General features: G+C 43.9%; 1 long non-coding RNA gene across 1 annotated transcript; it reads right to left on the bottom strand.

Annotated features, from left to right (window-relative positions):
* Window positions 1-3,221: 3,221 nt before the first annotated feature.
* LOC143783444 (uncharacterized) lies at window positions 3,222-7,629 on the bottom strand. Its single transcript, XR_013217173.1, has 4 exons — window positions 7,597-7,629; window positions 6,786-6,833; window positions 6,552-6,590; window positions 3,222-3,272 (listed from the first exon to the last, which is right to left on the bottom strand). It is a non-coding gene; the product is annotated as an uncharacterized LOC143783444 (long non-coding RNA).
* Window positions 7,630-9,988: the final 2,359 nt, after the last annotated feature.

Genomic DNA, 9,988 nt, shown 5'->3' with positions numbered 1-9,988 from the left:
GCGGCAACAGCCAATGTAATCCAAAAGGGGGCAGGCTCATGGGGGATGGGGCAGAACCGTATTTCCAGCAGGGGCTCAGCCACAGATATGGTTCTCTTTCACCCCCACTACTGAGTAATGATAAAGAGGAGGCAATACAAATGGTTTTAGGCAACCAAATGAACACCACCAATGACTGCCTACCATCATTAAGCAAACCTAGCTTGTATGAAAATAAATCCACTTCATTTAGAAAAATAGCAGAACATGCCGCTTTGTTGCCCAAGTCACTTATTAAATCTATCGCCACTAGGCTTGAAGAGAAACGCAAAGAACAGCCTAATTTTGATAACCCTTATTTGACCCCTGACCTTTCTATGACATCATTGGAAGAGAAAGGTGCATACTCAGACAATTACACGGATTCCTCAGCTTCCTCTGACCACGATTATAAAGGTCTTATGGACGTCTGTGACAATGAGGGGTTAACAGAACTAGAGGAGTACTCAGAGGAGTCCAGTGATATTGAGGATTTAAGTGGCTCAGATGACATATCAAAAACCTCAGATTTGAGCGACATGGAGCAGGAGCAGCCGTGTAGTGAGGTCTCTAATTACTCCCCGATTGATAAAATTATGGCCTCTGACGAGTATCCCTCAGTGAAATTCATGGTCAACCTGTGTAAGGCTCTTCTATCATCTATGGAGCTAAAGGGAACCAGGTCATCTGAAAAAATTTTCAAAAAACTATTTAAAGAAGTTTTTTCGCAAATTAGCGGTGCCCCATTCTCTAACGTTAACATGACCTCTGACAATTCCCCTAACATCCCGAATAAGCCCTACTCTCCAAGTAAACACCAAGGGTTGGCGTCTTGTAATAATATAGAGGGCGAGCCTGTGCGTCCAGATCCCCTGGTCAATCTAAAGAACGATATAGACTCCTTCAGGGCCAAACTAACAGATTTTGAAAATTACAAAAGAAAAAATAACTTGAAAGTCCGTGGTATCCCGGAATCGGTGGGGAAATCTCAGCTAGAGAAATATATCTCCTCTATGATATCTTACATGCTCCCCGAAACTAAAGGGAAAAACCTAATTGTGAAAGCATTTAGGATACGGAAACCTCTTTTTCTCCTGCCTAATACTGCCGCGGATGTCATCGTCTCACTCTACCCTAACTGGCTAAGAGACTCACTGCTCGTCGCCGCAAGGGAATCAAGGTTTCTCTCGTCTCCTTACGGACACTTGACCTTGTACAGGGATCTGTGCAAGGATACTATGCAAAAACGGAAACTGTTTCAGTTCGCCACTAATAGACTGCAACAGGCTGGAATACAATATAACTGGCACCAGTTCTCTAGTCTAAGATTCCTCTTCGCGGCAAAATGGTGTACTTTTACTTCTCCAGCAGAGGCGGTGGACTTTCTAAACCGTGCGGGCATAGGTCATCCCGGATCTCCTTCTGACCCTACATCCAAACCCAAACTAAACTCTTGAATGTTTCTCTTCTCCTCTTTGTATAGTCCAGGTCACAACATGTGATTGAGCCGAACTTGTTGCCCAATAAGTCTGTGGACCATTAACGATCGTCCTACCTTGACAGGCTGTCATTTTTTTCCATCAGTTACACAAATTTTGGTTACCAAATTTTCGCAAGATTTTTTAAGTGATGCTACTTATTTTAATATGCAGTATTATATATAATTTCAGCTGCTGGCCTAAACTATTTTAGTTAATTTCATAGCCTGCTGCACCTTTAAAGTTGATACATTCAATTGTTATTATATAGTTTAGAGAGCTACATATACTATTCTTGTCTATGCATATTTTACCTAACCTACTCTTGGAAGTGGTTCTCTTATGATACAGCTACCATGTTTAATTCTACTGAACTAAATGTCTGCTTGTCTCCCCTATTGTATAGGGGTCTTTCCCTAGTCTCATATCCCTTCCCTCCCTTCCTTCCCTCCCTCGTTTACCCTTCCCGGTTAAAAACAAAATTCAATAAAGTTTCTTTGAAAAGAAAAATTACTCATTTTATACAAGAAATGTTTCTAAAAGCTTCTGAATTTCTATTCATTGTCACTGTTATCTTCCCGTTGCCAACCATTAACAGAAGAATTGACGCTTAGGAAGCCTATGGATAAAGTTATCTGACTGTATACAACTGCTATGGATATATCCTTGAGTAACTTTTTCCAGAAGACTCGGGGATGTTCTGGGAGTGTTGGTGAGTATATTATAATCTCACTATCTCTCTACTTACAATTTGAGGTCCTCTTTTTCCTCCTCCTCCTCTTCTTCCTCCTCCTCTTCCTCCTCCTCCTCTTCCTCTTCCTCCTCCTCCTCTTCCTCCTCCTCCTCCTCTTCCTCACTATTGGATATATAACATAGACTTTATTTACTAACTCTCAAAAGCTACCGTTGTCGTTATAATCACTCATTTTATACAATAAATTTTTCTAAAAGCTTCTGAATTTCTATTCATTGTGACTGTTATCCTCCAGTTCCTAAGTTCCATTAGCAGAAGAATTGACGCTTAGAAAGCCTACGGAAAAAGTTATCTGACTGTATACAACTGCTATGGATATATCCTGGAGGTACTTTTTCCAGAAGACTCAGGAATATTCTTTGAGTGTTGGCTAGTACTTTATAATCTCACTATATCTCTACTTACAAACCGATGTTCTCACTATTGGATATATAACATAGACTCTACTGTATTTACTAACTCTCATAAGCTACCATTGTCGTTATTATCACTCATTTATATGAGAAATGGTTCTTAAAACTTCTGAATTGCCATCCATCATCACTGTTATCCTCCAGTTGCCAACCATTAGCGGAACGAAGGCGGCTATTTATGGTGGACTGTGTATGGAGGATAGAAATGGTTTCATAAAACTCCCAGGCATAATCTATGAAAATTGCTCTAAGAAAAATTGTCCGTGTTACAGCAACCAATCAGATCTTTGCTCTCATTTTAAAGGAAACTTACATGATGGAATCTGGATTCTGATTGACTGTGATGGGCCACACTAATACTTTGTCTTTAAAGAGTTTTTATACATGAGTGTGCCTGTGTCATCTGATGGTGGCACAGTGACAATGAGGGTATGTGAAATCCTCATGAATTTCCAACTTTTTCTTACATCATCCCCCCTTATAGATACATTGATTATGGCAATAGAATATACGGAAGAACCTTTTACAAATATGACCCTGTTTATTACACCAACTTACAAGATGGTCTCCAGGGTAGGCACGTGGGATGTTTTTCCATATCTCGGTCTCCTATAATAGAACATACAGCTCTGGTTAGAATCAATAACACATTGGCTCATCATCTGCAGCTTTTTTTTTAAGTCACTTTCCTTTTTGCCTTGTGGTATTACTTCCAATTTTGGCACAAAATTCATCAGAATGGTGCATGTGATTCATTAATTTGTTGCAAAGTAAAAAGAAAGGTATTTTTTCTTCTCTTGAACCGCTTTTGTGACTTTTGGTCCCATATTTTGGCGTGCTCAAAAATACACCAGAGGGATGAGGGGGGAGATTAGAGTGAAATTTTGCCAAATTTTATGACTTTTTAGAAAGTTTCAATTGTTGAATCAGGTGAAAACATCTGGAATTGCAAAACTACTGCCATGAAGAGGAAAAAAAAGGCGAGCACATGTCAAATAGACTTAAAAAACGTGCAAATAGAGATATGAATGGGGTGAAAACAACAAATAAAGTATAAAACAAACAAAACTAGACATAAATTAAACATAAAGGTGGTGATGAATGGGGGCCATCATCTACCGTATGTAACCTGTCCCTCAGATAACAGCATGGACATAACCTCCAAAATCTCTCTAGCTCTGCGATCACATAGATTGTACTACACAGGAGGATTATCCTTTAGTCTAGGGCTCAGAGACAACATTTGGTTGGTCAAGAGTCCGGATAAATTTGCGGCATTACTGTAATTTGCTCATGAATAGTGTTGAGCATTCCGATATTGCAATATTGGGTATCGACCGATATTCGCTGTATCGGAGTTCCAATACTGAGTTCCGATATTTTTAGAATATCGAATACCGATATCAGAAGTTCCCATAGTGCAATGATGCACTATAATGGAGTGTGGGCAGTACGTGGGCGGAGACTACGTGTCTGTGTGTGCGGGCGGGGTCTGTGCGGGCCTGCTGGGGGTCTGTGCGGGCTGCCGGGGGTCTGTGCGGGCCTGCCGGGGTTCTGTGTGGGCCTGCCGGGGTTCTGTGCGGGCTGCCGGGGGTCTGTGCGGGCCTTCCGGGGGTCTGTGTGGGCCTGCCGAGGGTCTGTGCGGGCTGCCGGGGGTCTGTGCGGGCCTGCCGGGGGTCTGTGCGGGCTGCCGGGGGTCTGTGCGGGCCTCTCGGGGGTCTGTGCGGGTGTGCAGGCATCGTCCGATGGGACTACAAGTCCCATCAGACTATGCCTGCTGCAATGACAGTGATTGACACATTAGCCAATGATGGGACAGTAGTAGTCCCATCATCCGTCTAATGTGTTGAATGTAAAAAAAAAAACACAAACATACATACTACATACATACAACATACTACATAAATACTACATACATACTACATACAACATACTACATACATACTACATACATACAACATGCATACTACTTACATACTACATACAGCATACTACATACAACATACTACATACATACAACATACAACATACTACGTACATACAACATACTACATACTTCATATATACTACATACATACAACATACCACATACATACAACATACATACAACATACTATATACTACATACATACTACATACATAAATACAACATACATACTGCATACATACACTCACCGGCCACTTTATTAGGTACACCATGCTAGTAACGGGTTGGACCCCCTTTTGCCTTCAGAACTGCCTCAATTCTTCGTGGCATAGATTCAACAAGGTGCTGGAAGCATTCCTCAGAGATTTTGGTCCATATTGACATGATGGCATCACACAGTTGCCGCAGATTTGTCGGCTGCACATCCCAAAGATGCTCCATACAAGGCAGGATGGATCCATGCTTTCATGTTGTTTACGCCAAATTCTGACCCTACCATCCGAATGTCGCAGCAGAAATCGAGACTCATCAGACCAAGCAACATTTTTCCAATCTTCTACTGTCCAATTTCGATGAGCTTGTACAAATTGTAGCCTCAGTTTCCTGTTCTTAGCTGAAAGGAGTGGTACCCGGTGTGGTCTTCTGCTGCTGTAGCCCATCTGCCTCAAAGTTCGACGCACTGTGCGTTCAGAGATGCTCTTAGGCCTACCTTGGTTGTAACGGGTGGCGATTTGAGTCACTGTTGCCTTTCTATCAGCTCGAACCAGTCTGCCCATTCTCCTCTGACCTCTGGCATCAACAAGGCATTTCCGCCCACAGAACTGCCGCTCACTGGATTTTTTTTCTTTTTCGGACCATTCTCTGTAAACCCTAGAGATGGTTGTGCGTGAAAATCCCAGTAGATCAGCAGTTTCTGAAATACTCAGACCAGCCCTTCTGGCACCAACAACCATGCCACGTTCAAAGGCACTCAAATCACCTTTCTTCCCCATACTGATGCTCGGTTTGAACTGCAGGAGATTGTCTTGACCATGTCTACATGCCTAAATGCACTGAGTTGCCGCCATGTGATTGGCTGATTAGAAATTAAGTGTTAACAAGAAGTTGGACAGGTGTACCTAATAAAGTGGCCAGTGAGTGTACATACTACATGCATACAACATACAACATACATACCTACTACATACATACATACTACATACATACAGCATACTATATACTACATACATACTACATACATGCATACAACATACTATATTCATACATACAACATACATACATACTACATACAATACATTCATACATTACATACAATACAGACATACAGTACATTAAACATAGAGTACATACTCACCATCACTTGTCACTTTGATCCCCAAAGCCAGTGTCACCTATAAAAATTATTAAAATAACAAACAAACAATATACTCCCTGATCCGCAGAAATCCACGAGTGTCCAACGACGATCTCCCGTGAAGAGCAGCAGCATCAGCTGATGCGACCGCTCTCTAGGGGCTCCAGGAACACAATGACTAGAGGAAGGTTTCCTTCCGCACTGTATTCCTCTGCCACTGTATAAAATAGTCCCTAGTCTCACTTTACGGCAATTGCTGCACACCCGCACAGACCCCCGAGAGGCCCGCACAGACCCCCGGCAGCCCGCACTGACCCCCGGCAGGCCCGCACAGTCCCCCGGCAGCCCACACAGACCCCCGGCAGCCCACACAGACCCCCGGCAGGCCCGCATAGACCCCCGGCAGCCCGCACAGACCCCCGGCAGAATTAATTTGGGTCTAAATTCTTTATTATTGGAAGGAATGTCATCCTTCTGATATAAACATTGTAATTGCCCATGAGTGGGAGCAGTAATGCCATGATATCACCACCATGGAGTCCTCCCCTTATTGGGACACATACTACTCCTATATGAATGTGGAAGGAAGATGTAATAAGATACATACTCGGATGGTACCTCCCATCTCTTTACGCTCCATATCCATCTATTAAAGAAAAACACAAGAAAAAAAGAATTAATAATATTACACATACACATTCACCATGATGGTAGGAAGATAAATGATACTATTATTGAGCCTTAATAAAACCAGTTAAGACTCATAGCGAACATCTCTGTGGGGGATCATTACAGGGAGAGTCTAGGAGGATGAATAATCCCAGGTATATGATATACATACTGATCAAACAGGAAGTCCTCGTATTCCTCCTCTACTAACTTCATCCTACTGAAGAGTAAGGAAGACAATTAGGAATGATTGCATCTGCTCCACAGCTGATAACAGGAGATCATCAATGGTCACTAAAATTTACAACTTTTGTATGCCAGAAAACTGGGGTACTGTAAGGCCCCTTCACATGTACGTGTTTCCAGTGCGTCTGCAGCCGTTTTCACCTGTACTGGAGACACATATCCACACGTACCCATTATAACCTATAGGGCTGCTCACATGTCTGCGTTTAACCAGCAGCACAGATGACAGAGGCCAATTCAAGTCTAGGGGTCCGTGTAAAACACATGCAGCACACGGATGGCATCCATGTTCCATCTGTGTACTGTACATGTTTTCTTAAGCCACATTGGGAAAAAACATGGCACACTGATGGCATACTGGTGATACACTGATGACACACTGATGGCACACTGATGACACACTGATGACACACTGATGACACATTGATGACACACTGATGATACACTGATGACACACTGATGATACACTGATGATACACTGATGACATACTGATAGTACACTGATGATACATTGATGGCACACTGATCTAAAACACTGATGACACCGGTATCGTTTTTTCCGATATTGATATTATACCGACTTGTGAAGGGGACCTATGAATGAATTTCCAAAAATTTTGGATACTATAAATCTGCCACTTGCAGGAGATGATGGGTGACATGGAAGGTGACTCTCCGCTATACAGTGACCCTAGTCTATCAGGGGAATTGCAGATTTAGGGTAAGTAAGCATTTACCTCATTCTCCTCACTAGATTCTCGCTCAAAAACTATAAAATGATAGAAAAAGAAGAATTATATCAGACATTGTATTTCATTCCTGTTTTGTTATTTGTGAAGAATTAAAGGGGGAACGGTCGGTCCTGGCACCTCAGCTCATTATCTTCATAAAGATTCAATCTTTAAAGGGAATGAAAAGGACATAAAAAGAGGATAATACACTTCACTATATACAGCATGATCCCCACACAGCCTCCCTATATACTACATGAGCCCCACACAGCCGCCCTATATACTGCATGCTCCCCACACAGCCTCCCTATATACAGCATGACCCCACACAACCTCCCTATATACAGCATGAGCTCCACACAGCCTCCCTATATACGGCATGAGCCCCACACAGCCTCCCTATATACAGCATTAGCCCCACACAGCCTCCCTATATACTACATGAGCCCCACACAGCCGCCCTATAAACAGCATGAGCCCCACACAGCCTCTCTGTTGTGAATTTGGTTTCTGGGCTCCCCCGGTGGTTTCTGGTGGTACTGCACTTGTGTGCTTCATCTCCTCTGTTCACCTGTTTCCATCAGGATGTGGGAGTTTTCTATTTAACCTTGCTCCTCAGTCATTTCTATGCCGGCCAACAATGTTACCAGAAGCCTTTCTGTTGCATGTTCCTGCTCCTAGACTACTATCAGCTAAGTTGGACTTGTAGTCCTAAGTTTGTTTTGCATTTTTGTTCCAGTTCTCTGCGATTGATTATTTCTGAGGCTGGAAGCTCTTGTGAGCTGAAATTGCCACTCTGGTGTCATGAGTTGATATTAGAGTCTTAAAGTAATTTCAGGATGGTATTTTGAAAGGGTTTTCAGCTGACTGTGAAGTTCCCTTTTCTGTCTTCCTACTATCTAGTAAGCGGACCTCAATTTGCTAAACCTATCTTCATACTTCGTATGTCAATTTCCTCTGAAATCACCGACAATATATGTGGGGGCTACTGTCTGCCTTTTGGGGAAAATTTCTCTAGAGGTAAGCCAGGTCTGTATTTTCCTCTGCTAGGGTCAGTCAGTTCTCCGGCTGGCGCTGGGCGTCTAGGGATAAAACGTAGGCACGCTACCCGGCCACTGTTAGTTGTGCGGTAGGTTTAGCTCACAGTCAGCTCGAGTTCCCATCTTCCAAGAGCTAGTCCTTTTTGTATGCTTTACTATGTTCTCTTGCCATTGAGAACCATGACACCTCTCTATCTACTATATGAGCCCCACACAGCCTCCATATATACTGCATGAGCGCCACACAGCCTCCATATATACAGCATGAGCCCCACACAGCCTCCCCATATACTGCATGAACCCCACACAGCCTCCCTATATACTGCATGAGCCCACATAGCCTTCATATATACTGCATGAGCCCCACCCAGCCTCCCTATATACAGCATGGCACCACACAGCCTCCCTACATACAGCATGAGCCCCACACAGCCTCCCCAAATACAGCATGAACCCCACACAGCCTCCCTATATACGGCATGAACCCCACACAGCCTCCCCATGTACAGCATGAGCCCCACACAGCCTCCCCATGTACAGCATGAGCCCCACACAGCCTCCCCATATACAGCATGAGCCACACAAAGCCTCCCCATGTACAGCATGAGCCCCACACAGCCTCCCCATGTACAACATGAGCCCCAAACAGCCTCCCCATGTACAACATGAGCCCCACACAGCCTCACCATGTACATCATGAACCCAACACAGCCTCCCCATATACAGCATGAACCCCACATAGCCGCCCTATGTACAGAATGAGCCCCACACAGCCTCTCTATCTATATACACTGCATGATCCCCACACAGCCTCCCTTTATGCAGTATGAGCCCCACACAGCCACCCTATATACTGCATGAGCCCCAAGCAGCCTCCCTATATACTGCATGAGCCCCACACAGCCTCCCTATATACTGAATGAGCCCCACACAGCCTCCCTATATACTGCATGAGTCCCACACAGCCTCCCTATATAGAGCATTAACCACACACAGCCTCCCTATATACACTGCATGAGCCACACACAGCCTCCCTATATACAGCATGAACCTCACACAGCCTCCCTATATACAGCATGAGCCACGCACAACCTCCCTATATACAGGATGAGCCCCACACAGCCTCCCTATATACAGTATGAACCTCGCACAGCCTCCCTATATACAGCATGAGCCCCACACACTCTCCCTATATACTGCATGAGCCCAACACAGTCTCCCTATATACTGCATGAGCCCCACACAGCCACCCTATATACTACATGAGCCACACACACAGCCTCCCTATATACTGTATGAGCCCCACACAGTCTCCCTATATACACTGCATGAGCCACACACAGCCTCCCTATATACAG

This window comes from Ranitomeya variabilis, chromosome 6 (genome assembly GCF_051348905.1).
Source record: "Ranitomeya variabilis isolate aRanVar5 chromosome 6, aRanVar5.hap1, whole genome shotgun sequence".
Classification (NCBI taxonomy): domain Eukaryota; kingdom Metazoa; phylum Chordata; class Amphibia; order Anura; family Dendrobatidae; genus Ranitomeya; species Ranitomeya variabilis.
This window is presented reverse-complemented; position numbering and strand designations above follow the sequence as displayed.